The sequence below is a fragment of the Dasypus novemcinctus genome, chromosome 10 (genome assembly GCF_030445035.2).
Source record: "Dasypus novemcinctus isolate mDasNov1 chromosome 10, mDasNov1.1.hap2, whole genome shotgun sequence".
Classification (NCBI taxonomy): domain Eukaryota; kingdom Metazoa; phylum Chordata; class Mammalia; order Cingulata; family Dasypodidae; genus Dasypus; species Dasypus novemcinctus.
This window is the reverse complement of record NC_080682.1, coordinates 83,805,768-83,824,625: the sequence shown is the minus strand read 5'-3', so window position 1 is coordinate 83,824,625 and position 18,858 is coordinate 83,805,768. Positions and strand designations below refer to the sequence as shown.

General features: G+C 39.5%; 1 long non-coding RNA gene across 5 annotated transcripts in view; it reads left to right on the top strand.

The window, feature by feature from the left end:
* The window catches only part of LOC131280064 (uncharacterized), a 64,129-nt gene that overhangs the window by 10,285 nt on the left and 34,986 nt on the right, over positions 1–18,858 (top strand). For 4 of the 5 annotated variants that reach the window (XR_011649799.1, XR_011649801.1, XR_009187644.2 and 1 more), the window contains exon 2: positions 18,130–18,225. The exons of the other annotated variant lie outside the window; for it this stretch is intronic. This is a non-coding gene — a long non-coding RNA (uncharacterized lncRNA). The remainder of the gene's footprint in view (positions 1–18,129; positions 18,226–18,858) is intronic. 5 annotated transcript variants of the gene reach the window in all.

Genomic DNA, 18,858 nt, shown 5'->3' with positions numbered 1-18,858 from the left:
GCTGCTTTTGCTCCCATAATCAGTGAATTAGTTATCCCAACTGCATATCCTTATGATCTGTGGGGAAATGGTACTGAGGTTCATGAAAGTAATTGCCCATTTAAATCCCAAAGATAGAAGTCCTTTTGGTACTACTTTTACACATTTGAAATTTCTAAATTCCTATAGGTGATTCCTTCATCAAAGAAAGTAGATACTTATAAAACTTCATATTTATAAATATAGGTAAGGACAATTAGTCATTTTGCAAAAGAATTTTTAACTTTACTATAGTCAAAACACAGGATCCTTTATGTAATAACTTTTTCTTGGTGCTTATGTTCTGGTAGAACAAAAATACTCAATTTAGATTTTTCCTTTCTGGGTTGATGAATGTGGGTTCTAGGTCCACTGTGTTAGAGCAGAGTGCACTCTCTATTTTTCCAACTGGGTTTTCAGTGGTTTGTACTCCAAGGTAACTAAGGAATTCTGGCCTAAGAGTAATGCCTTGAGTAAAGGTTTATGAGTTTTCTCTAAGATGCATGTCACCTATAGGAATAGTGCATGGATAACTAGTTCTTTTCCATGCAAATGTATTGGTCATAAAGTTAGAGATCCGTGAGAGAAATACGAATAATGAAAAGAGAATCTGCTCTGCACAAACACAGGGAACCTCTAAGAGACCAGGAAAATGGCCCTTAAGTGTTTCTAATATAGGCCTTATTACTTGGGAAGCACAAGCCCTAGGCCCGCTGGCACCTCAGAAACATATGTGACTGTAGCACCACAGTACCAGGTAGAGGGGAAGACAGGAATCACATCCTCTTCATCATTACCTTTAATGCCTAAGCAAGGTGCCGGAAAGAAAGCTAGCCTTCAAGCTTTTGTTAAATTAATAAAAAAAGAAAGAAGGAAGAAAGACAGGAAGGGAAAGAATGAATCATGGAAGGCACGACTTTGGAGATGAGAAATATCTTATGAGAAATGAGAAGATTTATGTAAAGTTTGAAAACAAATTCCTAGAAGGGGAATCATTGTATAAAGGGGGTCTTTGTGATTGTGTTGGTCCCGAATCATGAGTTTCTGGGAGGGGAAACATTCTTATTTTTTGGATATCTCTATTGAGAGAAGTTAAGCTACCACCAGAATGTGATGGAAAATGTTTTAGATGAACTTGCTTCTTCTCTGGACAAGAGTGAATGTGGTTTTTCTTAACTTTTAGGCCTTGTACCCAAGATAAGTTGGTGAAAAGAGCTGCTTTCCAAGAGTAAAAAGGAGAGCTATAAAGTATTGCCAGATAATAATCTCTCTCTCCTATTTGGAGAAACAGTGTTCAGGGTATAGGAAAAAAGAAGCAGCACTGGCCACTTCTAAAATCACAGCTCATGCTATAATCAAGGAGAGACCATAATTAAAGAAGAAATTTGTAGAAGAGAAATTTGAAAAGTTAAATGAAAATGAAACAACAAAAATCGAATGTCAAAGAAGAACAGGAAATATAGAATAGCCACGTCAGTTTTCTTATTCCCTGGATATGGAAAACGGGATTGAAAGTGATATTTAATTGTAGGTATGCTGTGGTGGTTGGAACTGTGTGTACTCCCAGAAAATCCAACCACCACAGCATACCTACAATGGATTAGCTAATCCATTTTTGTGGGTATAAACCTATTGTAACTAGGACTTTTTAAATAAGTTACTTCAGTTAAGTTATGATCCATGTGGGTCTTTTTGTTCTTTTTTTTATTTTATTTTATTTATTTATTTTAAAAATAATTTTTCTTTATTTTTGAAAGAACTTTAGATTACATACATGTTACATTGAAAATTTAACAGATTCCCATTTATCCCACCCCTTCCTCCTCACACTTTCCCCCATTAACAAACATCTTTCATCACTGTGGCACATTTGTTACAATTGATAATACATGTTAAAGCATTGTTACTAACTATGGTCTGTAGTTTACATTATGGTTTACACTTTGCACCACACAATTTTATAGGTTTTGACAAAATGTATAATGGCTGGTATCCATCATTGTAATATCTTGCAGAATGATTCCAATGTCTCAAAAATGTCCCATGTTACACCCATTCTTCCCTCTCTCTCTCATTAAAGCCTCTGGTAACCACCTTCTTTATATCAATGTTACAAGTTTTTCCATTACTAGAATAATGTCTGTTTTAAGACCATAGTTGCATTCTCCTGTTATGTTTGTAGGTTCCTCTTTCTTGAGGATTTTGGGGTGGTGATATCCACTCTGCTTTCTATTGAGAGGGAGCTTAGATCCCATGGAGCAGATGGATGGGACTGTCTTGTGTGCAGCTGAAGATATTTTCTGCTTCTTGGGTTGGGTATTGTCCATCATCATCCTTTTGTCAGTTGCCCTGGGTGAGTCAGATGAACTGTAGAGTAGGTGTTGGCTGCACCTCTGCTGAGATTTGGACTCACCTGACATACGAACAGTCAGAAGATTTAAGATTTAAGTCTCTGGGACATATATTCAATAGGTATAGTTCTAATTATAGGTTCAAATAAATTGGATAGAAGAACCAAGTGTAGGAAAGTTATAAATGAATCTAACTCTAATACATTAGGGAAGATGGATTATCATATATTCCAAGGTAAGTCCCATCGATGGGTGCTGATTTTCTGGGACTGTCTGCCTGCTTATAGTGTCTAGATGTTTCTAGAGCCCCCAGGAGCACCTCTATTTGAGGCACTGTTTACTATGGCAGACAGTGAGATCCTTCTGAGACATGTATAAGCATAACCTCTGGAATGACCTCCTGACTCACTTTGAAATCTCTTTGCCATTGAACTCACTTGCATTTAATATTTTCCCCTATTGGTATAGGTCTTTCTCCAAATGCATTGGTAGTTGACGCTTGATGTAAACCCTCAGTGCCAGGTAGGCTCATCCCTGGGAATCATGTCCCATGTTGGGGCAGAAGGTAGTGATTTTATATGCTGAGTTTGACTTACAGAGAAGCCACATTTGAGGACCAAGGAGGCCCTCAGGAGGTAACTCTTAGGCAATATATATTACTGGGTCAAGTTTCAATTTCATAAAAGCAAGGTTCATAAGTACAAGCATCAATATCAAGGGCCTGACACATTGGTCTGACTCCTTTGCTAGGCACTGCCATGTAGTCCAGGGAGTCTTGCCACTCTATGAGAGAATGTAGCAGGACTCCCCAGGATGGGAATTCAATATTCTTTCACTTCTTTTGTGGGTCTCCACCCACTGAGACAATACCCCATGACCACATGAATGTACCATCACACTCCAGAGAGGCATGCCCCAGGTGTACCCACACACACACATCCCCCCACCACCTACACCCCAGACCAGTGATCCTCCCCTACCACAGCTGCACCACCTCTGCAACCCAAAATGTCCCCAAAAACAAAGCCAAAAAAAAAATAACAATAATAAAATTTTAAAAAATTTGTTTGCATTGTGCCTTTGATAACTGTAAGATCTCTTATCTTTCATGTAACTTGACAATTTCTTCTATATGTTCCACCAATGTCCTTTTTTTTTTTTTTTTCACTTTATTTTCTGAGAAGCTTTAGGTTACAGAAAAGTCACATAGAAAATACAGGGGATTTCCTGGGGAGTTCTGCTACATTCTCTAATCAGACAGCAAGAATCCCCTGAGTGCAAGGGCAGTGCCTAGTGAAGGAAGACTGACCATTATGGCAGGCCCTCAATATTGATGACTGTACTTATGATGATTTTATTGTGAAATTGAAACTTAGCTTAGTATTATATACTGCCTAGGAGTTACCTCCTGAACTCTTTTTCTCAAATGTGGCCTCTCTCTAAGCCAGACTTGCCATATAAACATACTACCTTCCCTCTAACCCTGGCATGGGACATGATTCCTGGGGATGAGCCTCCCTGGCACCAAGAAATTATTTCCAAGTGCCAACTAGCAATGCATCTTGAAAAACACCTTGAACAAAAGGGGGAAATGGTAAATACAAATGACTTTTTGTGGCTAAGAGACTTCAAAGTGAGTCGGGAGGTCATCCCAGAGGTTACACTTATGGAAGTCACAGCAGGATCTCATTGACTGCCACAGTAAACAGTGCCTCAAATAGTGAGACTCCCAAGGGTTCTAGAGGCATCCAGAAACTATAAGCAGGGCAGAAAGCTCAGGAATTCTTAGCGGGCCTTATTTTGGAATTTATGCTGAGTTAGACTCAATTATAGGCTCTCTACACATGGTTCTTTTGCCCCTTTTATTTGAACCTATAATTAGCACTATACTTGATAAATACATCTCCCAGAGACTTAAATCTTTGATCCATCCATGTGCCAGTTGAACCCTGAATATCAGCAAAGTTGCAACACCTACTCTCCAGTTCACTGGACTCACCCAGGACAACTAACAAGGAGATGATGATGGATAATGCCCATCCCAAGGGACAGAGAGAATGTGCAATTGCAAGCAAGATAGTTCCATCCATCTGCCCCATAGGATCTAAACTCCTTCTCAATTAGAAACAGAGTGGATAACACCATCCCCAAATCCTCAAGACTGGGGAATGAACATGGACTAAAATAGACTTATTATTATTCTACTATAGACTTATTATTATTCTAGCAATGGAAGAATTCTTATCATTGATATAAAGGCAGTGGCCACCAGAGATTCTGAGGGATGGAAAAGGGAAGAGTAAGTAAAATATGGGGTCATTTGGGGACATTGGAGTTGTCCTGCATAACATTGCAGTGACAGATACAGGCCATTGTATATTTTGTCATAACCTACAAAACTATGTGGGACAGAGTGTAAACTATAATGGAAACTGTAATCCATGGTTAGTAGCAATACTTCAATATGTGCTCATCAATTGTAACAAATGCACCATACTAATGAAGGACGTTGTTGATATGGGAAAGTGTAAGGGGGGAGGGAGTGGGGCATGTGGGAATCCCCTATGTTTTATGTAACATTTATGTAAGCTAAAGTTTCTTTAAAAATAAAAAAAATAATAAAATTAAATTAAATACAGGGGATTTCAATATACCCCAGTCCCTCCCTCCAATGCCCTCCCCCACCAATCACATTCTACGTGAGTATGGTATATTTGTAAAAATTGGTGAACAAATATCAAAGCAGGGAAGTGAACTTGGCCCAGAGGTTAGGGCATCCATCTACCACATGAGAGGTCCGTTGTTCAAACCCCGGACCTCCTTGACCCGTGTGCAGCTGGCCCATGCACAGTGCTGATGTGTGCAAGGAGTGCCCTTCCATGCAGGGGTGTCCCCGCGTAGGGGAGCCCCATGCGCAAGGAGTGCACCCTGTAAGGAGAGACACCCAGCGCAAAAAAAAGTGCAGCCTGCCCAAGAATGGCGCTGCACACATGGAGAGCTGACACTAGATGATGCAACAAAAAGAAACACAGATCCCTGTGCTGCTGACAACAACAGAAGCGGACAAAGAAGAACACGCAGCAGATAGACACAAAGAACAGACAACTGGGGTGGGAGGGGGGAGGGGAGAGAAATAAAATAAATAAATTTTTTAAAAAATCAAAGCATTGTTACTAACCATGGTCAGTGGTTTACATTATGGTTTTCCTTTTGTACCATATACTTAACATAGGTTTTAACAAAATGTATAAAGGGCTGCATCCATCATTGCAATATCATGCAGAACAACTCCACTGCCCAAAGATGCCTCATGTTCCACCCATTCCTCCCTACTCCTCTCCCTAAGAACCTATGGAAACAATTAGTTTTCAATTTTTGAGCAATAAGGTTCATAGTTACATGCATTGATATTGAGGACTTGACATACTGCTCTGTTTTTTTTTAAGATTTATTTTTTATTTATTTCTCTCCCTCCCGCCCAGTTGTCTGCTCTCTGTGTCCATTCACTGTGTGTTCTTCTGTGACCACTTCTATCCTTATCAATGGAATGAGAATCTGTTTCTTTTTGTTGCATCATCTTGTGTCAGCTCTCTGTGTGTGTAGCGCCACTCTTGGGCAGGTTGTACTTTCTTTCGTGCTGGGTGTCTCTCCTTATGGGGCACACTCCTTGTACATGGGGCTCCCCTACGTGGGGGACACCCCTGAGTAGCAGGGCACTCCTTGCATGCATCAGCACTGCACATGGGCCAGCTCCACACAGGTCAAGGAGGCCCGGGGTTTGAACCGCGGACCTCCCATGTGGTAGGCGGGCGCCTTATCCATTGGGCTAAGTCCACTTCCCTGGTCTGTTTTCTTTTATTAGGCACTGCCTATGTCCTCAAGAGATGTCCTTGGGAGTGGGTATAACTCAGTAGTTTGAGCATCTGCTTCCCATGTTTGAGGTCCCCAGTTCAATCCCCAGTACCTCCCAAAATATCATTTTATTTTTAAAGGAGCTTTAGATTATTTGTCAAATAAAGGAGTTGGATTATATGAATTTAAAAATAACATAGCAATATAATAGGGATTGTTTTATATTATTAGGGATTGTTTTCTAAATTATGTAGGCAGATAAATTGTAGGGATTGTTTTCTAAAATAGGTAGGTAGATAATGTGTTAGTGTAGGCTAATTACTATAACAAACAACTGCACATCTCAATGGCTTAACAAATTAAAAGTTTATTTCCCTCATGTTACACTGTACTGGTGGTATTTGTGGGTGGGTGGGAGTCATTCTGCAGCATGCAGATATTGAGAGATTAAGATTCCTTCCATTGTGTGGCTCTTCCACCATCTAGTACCTCAGAGTCCTCCTGAAGATCTTTTATATTGAGCCAGAAGTTAAGGAATGAGAGAAAGTATGGAGAATTATGCTTGGATTGTTTTAGGGCACAGGCCTGGGAAGTTGCTATATCACCTCTACCCATATTCCATTAGACAAAACTTTGTCATATAGTCTCACCTAACTGCAAAGGAGTCTGGGAAATGTAATCTACCTGTGTGCCCAAGAGGAAAAGAGAAAAGATTTTAACACAAAGCAATCTCTGCTACAGTCCATCCTTCTGATCACCCAATATAGGGTTCATTCTTCCTCCTGCACACAGAATATATTCATTCTTCCAAAGGGAGACATTCCAAGGTCCTATTTAGCTCAAAGTCTGTGATTTCTGAATTATGCTCAGTCTTCCCTATCAGGTTCAGTTATGGCACCTTATGGTCTTGTAACCAATAAACTAAGATGTTATACACCACACCACACCCTCCCTAAATGTAATGGTGAAGCAGGATCTGGGTAAGTTCAATAAAAATTCCATTAGTAAAAGGGAAGAATGAGAGAAACAAGTCACTGGCCTGTAGAAATTCTGGAATATCAATGAATAGACATTATAAAGGTCACTATATCAGTTTTCATTTGTTGCATAGCAGATTTCCAAAGACTTAACAGCTTAAAATAGCATCCATTTGTTATCTGTTATAGTTTTTGTGGGTCAGAAGTCCAGATGGGCTCAGTTAAGTTCTCTGTTCTGGGTCTCACAAGATTGAAATCAAAGTTTCAGTTAGGCTGAGATCTTATTTGGAGTCTCTGGGGATAAATGCACTTCTAAGCTCATTTGGATTGTTGGCAGAATTCATTTCCTTATGGTTGTAGGACTGAAGCCCCCATTTCCTTGCTGGCTGCCAGCCAGGGTCCATTCACTGCTCCTGGAGGCTACCTGCATTCCATTTCATATTGCTTCCCTCCATCTTGAAAGCAGGAATGAAATGTTGAGTCCTTCTCTCACTTTGAATCTCTCTGACTTCTATATATACCATTAGCTAGAGAAAGCTCTCTTCTTTTAAGGACTCATGTGATTATGTTGGGCTCACCTGAATAATCCAGGATTACCTTCTTATCCTAAGGTCAATTGCACCATAAAATATAACATAGCTGGGGTGATAACATATTCAAAGGTTCCAAGGATTGGAGTAGGATATCTTTTGGGGGCCACTTTAGAAATTTTGCTTACCAAGCCACCTATTCTTTTTTTTTTAATATATTTTTTGTTTATTTTTAAAAGATACTTAGATTACATAAAATGTTACATAAAAAATATAAGGGATTCCCATATGCCCCATTCCCCACACCTCCTACTTTTCCCCATGTTAACAGCTTCTTTCATTAGTGTGGTACATTCACTGCAATGATGAACACATTTTGGAGCATTGCCATGCAGTATGGATTATACTTTACATTGTAGTTTACACTCCCACTTCATCCTGTCAGTTATGGCAGGATATATAATGGCCTATATCTGTCTTTGCAATGTCAGTCAGGACAATTCCAAGTCCTGAAAATGCCCCCATATTATACCTCTTTTCCCCTCTCCCTGTCTTCAGTAACTCCAGTGGCCACTGTCTCCACATCAATGATATAATTTCTTCCATTGCTAGAATCACAATAAGTCTATGGTAGAATACCATTAAGTCCACTCTAGTCCATATTTTATTCCCCAATCTTGAAGATTCTGAGATGGTGATGCCCACTCCACCTCTAATTGAGAAGGGGCTTCCATCTCATGTGGATGGTGGATAGGACTCTCTTGCTTGCAGTTGTAGACTCTCTCAGTTCCTTGGTATGGTGTTTGTTCATCCTCACCTTGTTGGTTATCCTCAGTGAGTCTGAGGAACTGGAGAGTAGGTATTGCAACTCTGCTGAGACTCAGGGCCCAGCTGGTGCATGGACAGCCCAGAGATTCAAGTCTTTTGGACATACACCTACCAACTCCAGCACCCAATGTAAGTTTAATAAAAGGGACAGAGAGGCATGTGTAGAGAACTCAATCTGAGTCCAACTCTGTCATACTCAGGACCACAAACTCTAAAGTAGGCCACACTGGCATGGCACCAAACTGTGAAGCTATCTGCCATGACTGTAGGACCTGGGTGTCTCCAGACCTCTCAGGAGCCCCATTATTTGGGGTAGTATCTACTTTGGTGGTCTATGAGATCCTGCTGAGACATGCATAAATGTTACCTCTCTGATGACTTCCTGACTCACTTTGAAGTCTCTTAGCCATATAAACTCATTTGTATTTACTATTTCCCCCTTTTATTCAAGGTCTTTTTCCAGTTGCAGCACCAGCCAGTGCTTGGTAGTAATCCCTTGGTACCAGGTAGACTCATCCCTGGGAGTCATGTCTTACACGGTGGGGAAGGTAATGCATTTTATATACTAAGTTTGGCTTAGAGAGTGGCCACATTTGAGCAACATGGAGACTCTCAGGAGGTAACTCTTTGGTATCCTAAAACACTAGGCTAAGTTGCAATATCAAGAGCAAAAGTCTCACAAGCATAGTCATCAATATCAAGGGCCCATCAATTGTCTGTCTTTCTTCAATAGCCATTGTCCCTGTACTTGGGGGATTGTTGCTATTCTGTTAGAAAATGTGACAGAGCTCCCCAGGATGGGAATTCAGTATTATTTTGGTTATTGTGTGAATCTCTACCCACTGCGGCAATGCCCCATGAACATTTGAACATATTTATATACCTTATACATATGCCCAGGTGAACTTCCTCTCATGTATCCCTCATCACTGATACCCCACACCAGTGATCCTCCCTTGCCATAGTTGTAACCCTTCTCTGATCCAAAACTCCTTCAAAAATGAAGCCAAGAATATTGCCAAATTCAGTTAATAGGAAAATGGATAGTAATGATACGTTTAAACATAAGAAAGAAAATACTTAAAAACTAAAAGTAAAAAAATTTGGGTATTAAAAAAAAGAAAAATAAAAAAAAATTTTTTTGATGTTTTGCCTTTCATCACTGTAATAATTGTTGCCCTGTATGTACAGTGGCATTTTCTTGTATTTCTTCCCCAGTGTCTTTTTTCATTATTTCTTCAGAGAAGGTTTAGGTCACAGTAAAATCACACACAGAATATAGGAGATTCTCATATATCCAACATCCTCCCCCTTTTCCCCCTTCCCTATTAATAACCTTTTACATGTGGATGGTACATTTCTTACAACTGATATACAAATATTGAAACATAGCTACTAACCATGGTCAATAGTTTACATTATGGTTTACATTTTAGGCCATACACTTTTATAAATTTTTGGTGAAATTTAACATGGTCTGTATCCATCATTGCAGGATCATGCAGAACACTTCCATTGCCCCTAACGACCCCCTCTTCCATCTATTCTACTCCTCCCTCCCCCTCCCCTTGGGGCCCACAGTGATCACCTGCCTTCACTCCTTGAAGGACAAGATTCATAGATAATTGCAACAGCACTGAGGGCTTGACACACTAGTCTGTCCTCCCCTATTAGGAACCACCCTTGCTCTCAAGAAACACCCTCCCCTGTGTTTGAGAACATATCAGGCCTCCCCAGTATGGAAGACCAACTCCTTCCCACTCATTATTTGGGTCTCCCCCCACTGATACAATGCACTATGACAAAATGATCCCTTACACATTCTCTAGAAGACTGTTCCAGGTACATCCTGTCCCAAATGTGCCTCCATCCAACACCCTATACCAGTAACTCTTCCTTGTCATATTGCCAAAAGTATTTTCTCAATGTTGTAGTTTCAACTATGTACCCGTCAATCCTCAGTGTTTACCTTCTCCCTCCCCCAAACCTCCCCCAGTTCCATGGACCATCCAAACCATCCTCCCCACCCTAGCCCCCTGTCAAGTTTGTACCACCCAACCCAATAGTATCCCTACACCCCTATCATATCCCTTCACTACACAACTATTCACTTCCACCTTATCATAGATTTCGCCCGTGTAGGCATTGACACATTACCTTCTTCTCCCTGTGTCCTGTAAACCTATCTTCCAGACTCTAGCTCTCCGAGTCAGCTTGATTTGTTTAATTCATATCAGAGAAGTCATGTAATATTTGTTATGCAGTGTCTGGCTTGCTTCACTCAACATAAGGTCCTCAAAATTCAACCATGTTATTCCATGTGTTTGTACTGTATTCCTTCTTATAGCTTAGTAATATTACATTGTATGTATATACCATATTTTGTTTATCCATTCATTTGTTGATGCACATTTGGGTTGATTCCAACTTTTGACAATAATGAATAATGCTGCTAAGAACATTGGTGTGCATATATCTGTTAGTGCCCTTGCTTCCAGTTCTTCTGGGTATATAATCAGCAGTGGAATTGTTGGGTCATGCAGCAGATCTATAATTAGTTTTTTGAGGAACCACCAAACTGACTTCCACAATGGCTGGGCCAATCTACATTCCCACCAGCAGTGGATGAGGGTTCCCATTCCTCCACATCCTCTTCAACACTTGTAGTTCTCTGTTTTTTTAATGGTTGCCAGTCTAATTGGTGTTAAGATGGTATCTCATTGTAGTTTTCATTAGCATTTCCCTAATAGCTAGTGATGTTGAGCACCTTTTTATGTCCTTTTTAGCCATTTGTATTTCTTCTTTGGAGAAGTGTCTGTTTAAATCACTTGCCCATTTTTAAAATGTGTTGTTTGTCTTTTTTTTTTTTTCTTCAGATATAGGATTTCTCTATATATGCTGGATATTAGGCTCTATCAGATATATGGTTACCAAATATTTTCTCCCATTGGGTAGGCTGTCTTTTAATTTCTTGACAAATTCCTTTGAGGTGCAAAAGTTTTAATTTTGAGGAGGTCCCATTTATCTATTTTTTCTTTTGCTGCTTATGCTTTGGTTGTGAAGTTCGTGAAGCCATTTTCTATTATGAGGTCCTGTAGATGCTTCCCTATATTATTTTCCAAGGTCTTTATATTTAAATCTTTGATCCATCTTGAGTTGATTTTTGTTTAAGGTGTGAGATGGTGTTCCTCTCTCATTCTTTTGGATATCGATATTCAGTTCTCCAAGTACCATGTGTTGAAGAGGTCATTCTCTCCAAGTCGAGTGGGCCTTGTCCAATATCAGATGACTGTATATGTGAGAATCTGTATCAGAACTCTCAGTTCAGTTCCATTGGTCAGTATTTCCATCTGTGTGCCAGTACTATGCAGTTTTGACCACTGTAGCTTTGTAGTAGTATGTTGTAAAGTCAGGTAGTGTGATTCCTCCGATTTCATTTTTCTTTTTCAGTATGTCTTTGGCTGTTGGGGCCTCTTGCCCTTCCAAATAAATTTCATAATTAGTTTTTCCAACTCACTGAAAAAATGCTGTGTTGATTTTTATTCAGATTGCATTAAATCTGTAGATAGGTTTGGGTAGTATAAACATCTTAATGATATTTCGTCTTCCTATCCATGAATTGGGAATATTCTTCCCTTTATTTACGTCTTCTTTGATTTCCTTTAACAGTGTTGGGTAGTTTTCTGTGTATAAGTCATTTACATCTTTAGTTAAATTTATTCCTAGGTATTTGATTTTTTTAGTTACTACTGTAAATGTAATTTTTAAAATTTCCTCCTCAGTTTGTTCATTATTGATGTACAGAAATGCTACTGATTTTTGTGCATTGATCTTATAACCTGTGACTTTACCGAACTTATTTATAAGTTCTAGAAGCTTTGTTGTATATTTTTCAGGGCTTTCTATGTATAGGATCATGCCATCTGCAAATAGTGAAATTTTTACTTCTTCCTTTCCAATTTGGATGACTTTTATATCTTTTTCTTGCCTCAGTGCTCTAGCAAGTACTGTTAACACAATGTTAAATAGCAGCGGTGATAGTGGACATCCTTGTCTTGTTCCCAATCTTAGAGGGAAAGCTTTTAGTATTTCACCATTGTATATAATGTTAGCTGTGGGTTTTTCATATATACCCTTTATCATGTTCAGAAAGTTTCCTTCTATTTCTATCTTTTGCAGTGTTTTTATCAGGAAAGGATGCTGTATTTTGTCGAATGCTTTTTCTGCATCTATAGAGATGATCATGTAATTTTTTCTTTCGATCTGTTTATGTGGGGTATTACATTGATTGATTTTTTTATATTGAACCATACTTGCATATCCGGGATGAAAGCCACTTGGTCATGGTGTATAATTCATTTGATATGTTGTTGAATACGATTAACAAGTATTTTGTTGAGCATTTTAGCATCCAGGTTCATTAGAGAGATTGGTCTGTAATTTTTCTTTCTTGTGGCATCTTTGTTTGGCTTTGGTATTATGGTAATGTTGGCATCATAGAATGAGTTAGACAATGTTCCTCCTACTTTTATTTTTCTGAAGAGTTTAAGCAGGATTGGTCTTAGTTCTTTCCAGAGCGTTTGGTAGAGTTCATCTCTGAAGCTGTGTGGTCCTGGGCTTTTCTTAGTTGGGAGGTTTTTAATGACTGATTCTAACTCTTCCCCTGTGATTGGTCTGTTGAGTTCATCAATTTCTTTTTTCATCAATATAGGTTGCTTGTGTGTTTCTAGATTTTGTCCATTTCCTCTAAATTGTTCCTCTTGTTGGCATATAAATTTTCAAAGTATCCTCTTATGATCCTCTTTATTTCTGTGAGGTCAGTAGTGATATCCCCTTCCTCATTTCTTATTTTGTGTATTTGCCTCTTCTCTCTTTTTTTCTTTGTTAGTCTAGCTAAGGGCTTGTCAATTTTATTGATCTTCTTGAAGAACCAGCTTTTAGTTTTATTATTTCTAGTGCCTTCTTATTTTCTATTTCATTTAGTTCTGCTCTAATCTTTGTTATTTCCTTCTTTCTACTTCCTTTGGGGTTAGTTTGTTGTTCTTCTAATTCCTCCAGGTGTGTGGTTAGTTCTTTGATTTTAGCTTTTTCTTCTTTTTTGATATATGCATTTATGGCTATGAATTTCCTTCTCAGTAAAACTTTTGCTGCATCCCATAGGTTTTGATATGTTGTATTGTCATTTTCTTTCATTTCAAGGTAGTTTCTGATTTCTTTTGACGTTTTCTCCTTGACCCACTGTCTTAGAGTGTGTTTAACTTCCATATCTTTGTGCCTAATCTGGTTCTCTGGCCCTTACTGATTTCCAACTTCCTTTCACTGTGGCCAGAGAAATTTACTTTGTATAATTTCAATGTTTATGAGTTCATTGAGAATTTTTCTGTGGCCTAGCATGTGGTCTTTCTTGGAGAATGATCCATGTGCACTTGAGAAGAATGTATACCTCACTGTATTTGGGAGTAGTGTTGTGTATATGTCTGTTAGATCAAGATCCTCTAGTGTATTATTCAAAGTATTTCTTTCTTTATTGATTCTCTATTGAGATGTTCTGTCTAATGGTGATAATGGTGTATTAAAGGCCCCACTATAATTGTAGAGGCATCTATTTCTCCACTTAATTTTTCCAGTGTTTGCCTCATGTATTTTGAGGCACCATGGTTAGGTGGATAAATGTTTATGATTGTTCTTTCTTCTTGAAAGATTACCTGTTTTATAATATATAGTGTCTATCTTTGTCTCTTACAATAGTTTTGCAGTTAAAGTCTATTTTGTCCAATATTAGTATAGCTACTCCCGCCCTTTTTTGGTTATTGTATACTTACGAGATTGTTTTCCAGCCATTCACTTTCAGGGTCCTTGAATCCCTGAGTCTAAGGTGTTCTTGTAAACAGCATAGAGATGGGTCATATTTCCTTATCCTTTCTGCCAATCTGTGTCCCATGCCTGGTGAATTTAATCCATTGACATTCAGTGTTACTACTCTCAAGAAATTACTTATATTAGCCATATTTTCTTTGGGTTTATGTATGTCATATGTTGTTTTTATTTCTCTTTTTATCTTTTTAGTTGTCGCTACACTCTTCTCCAACTCTCTCTCTCATGTTTTTTTCCTTTCAACCTGCAGAACTCCCTTCAGTATTTCTTGAAAGGCAGGTTTCTTATTGTCATACTCTCTTCATTTCTGTTTATCTGTGAATATTTTGAACTTTTCATCATTTTTGAATGCCAGTTTTGCTGGATAGGAAATTCTTGGCTGGATGTTTTTTTCTTTTAGTACCTTAACTATGTCATACCACTGCCTTCTTGCCTTCATGGTTTCAGATGAGATATCATGACTTAATCTTATTGAGCTTTCCTTGTATGTGATGGTTTTCTTTTCTCTTGCTGCCTTCAGTATTTTCTATTTGTCTTGAGCATTGGACAGTTTGACAAGTATATGTCTTGGAGTAGGCCTGTTGGAATTTATACTTTTGTGGTGCACTGTGCTTCCTCAACATGTATGTGTAACTCCCTCAACAGACAGGTTGGGAAGTTTTCAGCCATTATTTTGTCCAACACTCCTTCTGTCACATTTCCTTTCTTTTCTCCCTCTGGGATGCCTATAATGTGTATGTTTGTGCCTTTTGTGTTGTCATACAAATCCTTAAGTCTCCGCTGGATTTTTTCTATCTATCTTTTCTGCTATCTGTTTGATTTCAGATGTACGGCTTTCCATATCACTAATTCTTTCCTCTGCCTTTTCAAATCTGTTTTTGTGCTTCCAGTGTTTTTTTGATTTCTTGGATTGTGCCATTCATCACCATCATATCTGTTATCTTTTCATGTATATTTACAATTTCTTCAGTGTGTTCTCTCAGTGTCTTCTTAATATCTGTAATCTTTTCCTTCACTTCCTTAAGTAGGTCCATGATATTTGTTTGGACAGCTTTGATTAGTTGTTCAATGGTCTGCATCTCTTCCTGGTTTTTAGTTTGTTCATTGGACTGGGCCATTCTTCCTGTTTCTTGTTATGGTTTGTAATTTTTTGTTGCTATCTGGTTATCTTTTTATCTTGATGGATTTATTCAATTGATTAGCTTCTCTCTCTATTCTAGGTTTTATTTAGTTGCTGTGTTTGTGTGTGAGTTAAGTTTTCTCCTTGACACTTTGTTCTTTTTATTCTTTTTCCTTGGTGTTGTCTATGTTCCCTTGAAGGAAAATGATTAGGGCCAGAGAAAGCAAAAGAAGTAAGAAAAGAACAAGGATAATAGTAATAATAATAGTAAAAGTTAGAAGAGGACCCATATAAGACTTTGGAAAATGAATATTTAACTCATGTAAGCAGTATAGAGTAATAGGAATAAAAAAGTGAGTACCTACAATGAAATGGGGAACAGAATGTAGAAAAGCATCTAGAATCAATTAAAAGGCCAGAATGATGAGGGCAGAGGGAAAGAGAAAAAGAAAAAACAAAAGCGAAAAAGTTAATAAAAGAAAAGAAAACAGAATAAAAGAGTTAGAAATAAAAATCAGAAAAATTGAGGACTAAAAAAAGAGAGGTGGAATGTAAGAACAACAGAAAGTGTAAGCTAGAAAGATATAGGAAGGAAAAGAGCTAGTATTGGTAGACAAAATTGGTATACACAGGAAAGGGGCAATCAAGGAAGAGGAAACACAGCAAACAAGAAAAAAGCGAGCAGCACCTAATTAAAAAAAAAGGGGGGGGGGGCGGGGAGAGGTGGAGAAAGAGGAAAGAAAAACAAGAAACCAAAAAAAACTGAAATCCACATGCAAGCAGTCAAACAAAAACCAAGGAAAAATAGGCTTCCCTCTTAGGCCCCTGTGGTGCTTCGCAGGCTGCCGGTGTTCATCAAGCAATTACCCTGCAGCCTTCCCTCTGCAGGCTTTAAAGCAGGTAAACCAAGTTGAATTTTAAAACAAAAGTAACCCTTTTTTAGGAAAAATAAGAAACCCAAGAGAAGCTAATACAAGAATAAAGTCTATGTTTTCCCTGTCCTAAAGTATCATCTCAATGTTTGATATCCCAGTAGATTACTACTCTAAGAGGACCTGGGAATCAAACTAGGGACCTCTTATATACAAGGCAGAAACTCCTCCACTGAGCTAAACTGTTTTGTTGGGTCAGTTAGCTTTTCAGAAAGCTATGCCTCGGGCAGATTTGACTCTTTGCAGTTGGATAAATCCTTGCTGATTAGGAGTCTGTCCCTACCCCCTTTCTAGTCATTTTTTTCCTTCCCCTTCCCTTCCCCTGCCCTGCTTATTTTGCTGTTTGTGTCCTTTGCTGTGTGATCTTCTGTATCTATTTCTCTCTCTCTCTCTTTTTTTTCTTCTCTTCTCATCTTTCTCCTCTAGGGTTCACTGGGATTTGATCCTGCGGACCTCTGATGTGGAGAGAAGTTCCCTGTCAATTGCACCACCTCAGTTCTTGGTCTCTGCTATGCTTCACCTTGACTCTCCCTTTCATCTCTTTTTTGTTGCATCATCATCTTGCTGCATGACTCACTTGTGTAGGCACTGGCTCACTGTGTGGGCACTCGGCTTGCTGCATGGGCATTTGGCTTGCCACGTGGGCACTGGATTGCCACACAGGCACTCACATGGGCACTAGGCTCGCCACACAGGCATTGGCTCACCATGCGAGCATGGCTCACCATGTGGACACTCACTTGGGCACTCATGTGGCCTCTTGGCTCACCTCATGGCACTCGGCTTGCCACACTGGCACTTGGCTCACCACGTGGGCACTCACGTAGGGACTCAGCTCACCATGTGGACACTTGGCTCACCATGTGAGCACTTGGCTCACCATGCAGGCACTGGCTCAATATTCAGATGCTTTCTCTTCTTCTTTTTCACCAGGAGGCCCTAGGGATTTTACCCAGGTCCTCCCATATGGTAGACAGAGGCCTTATCACTTGAGCCACATCGGCCTTCCTCTCCTTTCTATTCTTATCGCTTTCTCTCCCAAGGCAGCAGATGTAAAAGCCTGTGTGAGCGGTTTCCCCCTTACCTCTCCCAGTCAGGTTGAGTTCCCTTTTGAAATTCACATGGGACCCTGGTGACTTAACTCACTGCAGAAAAAAATGACTCTCAACTCTCTTCCAGACCACCCCTCCTCCCAGGGGACCCTAAATAGGCTCTTGGAAGCTTATTAAGTGCTTCCTACTGCTCGCCTCCCTTAGGGGAGTTGAAATTTTGATAGTTTTCAGCACCAGACTAGTCAATTGCCTAACTCCTCCTCCCAGGTCAAGTTTCTCTAACCCAGGGCAGTTAGATAAATAGGTTGCCTCAGCAGATTCACCTCTCCCCTCTTCCTGTTGTTGGTATGCTCCTCAAAGCCGAAAGGGGGTCCAGGCAATCAAACTCACAGAAAGGAAACCCCTCTCCATCCTTCACCAAAACTTCTCTTGGAGAATGCTTCCTCCTGCTGGGTGGTTGTCAGAGTCTGGGTCTTGTCGCCATAACTTTTTGCTTTGAGGGTGGAGCTTAGCTGTTCCACAGTTTCCAGCCTCAAGGGCAAGAAACTCATGGTTTTACCTTGAGAAGTTTATCTCTTTGTCCCTCTCTCTCCAGATTGATGCCCTGAAGCCTCCTGCTTTGTGAGTTCCCAAAACAGCTCACTCGGCCAGGATCTTGCCTTTACTCAGCCATTTTTTTGTGAGAGAAATGGTGAGTGCACACTTAAACTGTTGCCATCTTGTCCCTGTCCCCCACCTATTCTTGATTGCATTTTGATGCTGCTTTTTGGGAAAATCTCTCATGTCTATTGATTTCTGTGGCCCTTGGCTTCCCTCAGGGAGGTCCTTTGTTGTATATCATCCTCCTTGGCAACATTTAAAGTGGGTATTAGACAGTCTTCCCTCCTTGGGGGTAGCATAGCTCTTGCAGTCTGCTTCTTGCTGGTGTAAGCTTAAGGTCTCAAAAGTTGTTTTTTAACTTGAATAGTCAAGGAGATTTTAGACTTGACTTGAGGTTTCTTTGTAAATGTAGTTCCCTCACAAACTTAGTAGATGTCTGATCTCTTGATCTATTTGCTTCTATTTGATTCGATATGTCAATAATCTGGTCCAAAATTATTTCCCAGTCATAAATCTCAAGATTCATTTCTTTCCTTTGTCAGCCCCACTCTTTTTCTCTTTTAGCATGATGGTGGCTACACTGAGTTCATCCCATGGATGGAAGTATGGGCCACATCCTCAATCCGGTCTTTGCCATGGGGGTGTGTTGATTTGATCAACTGAGAAATTGTTTTTTCACACCAAGCTCACTTTTAGTCTTACTATTTGAAGTTTAGAAGCAGCT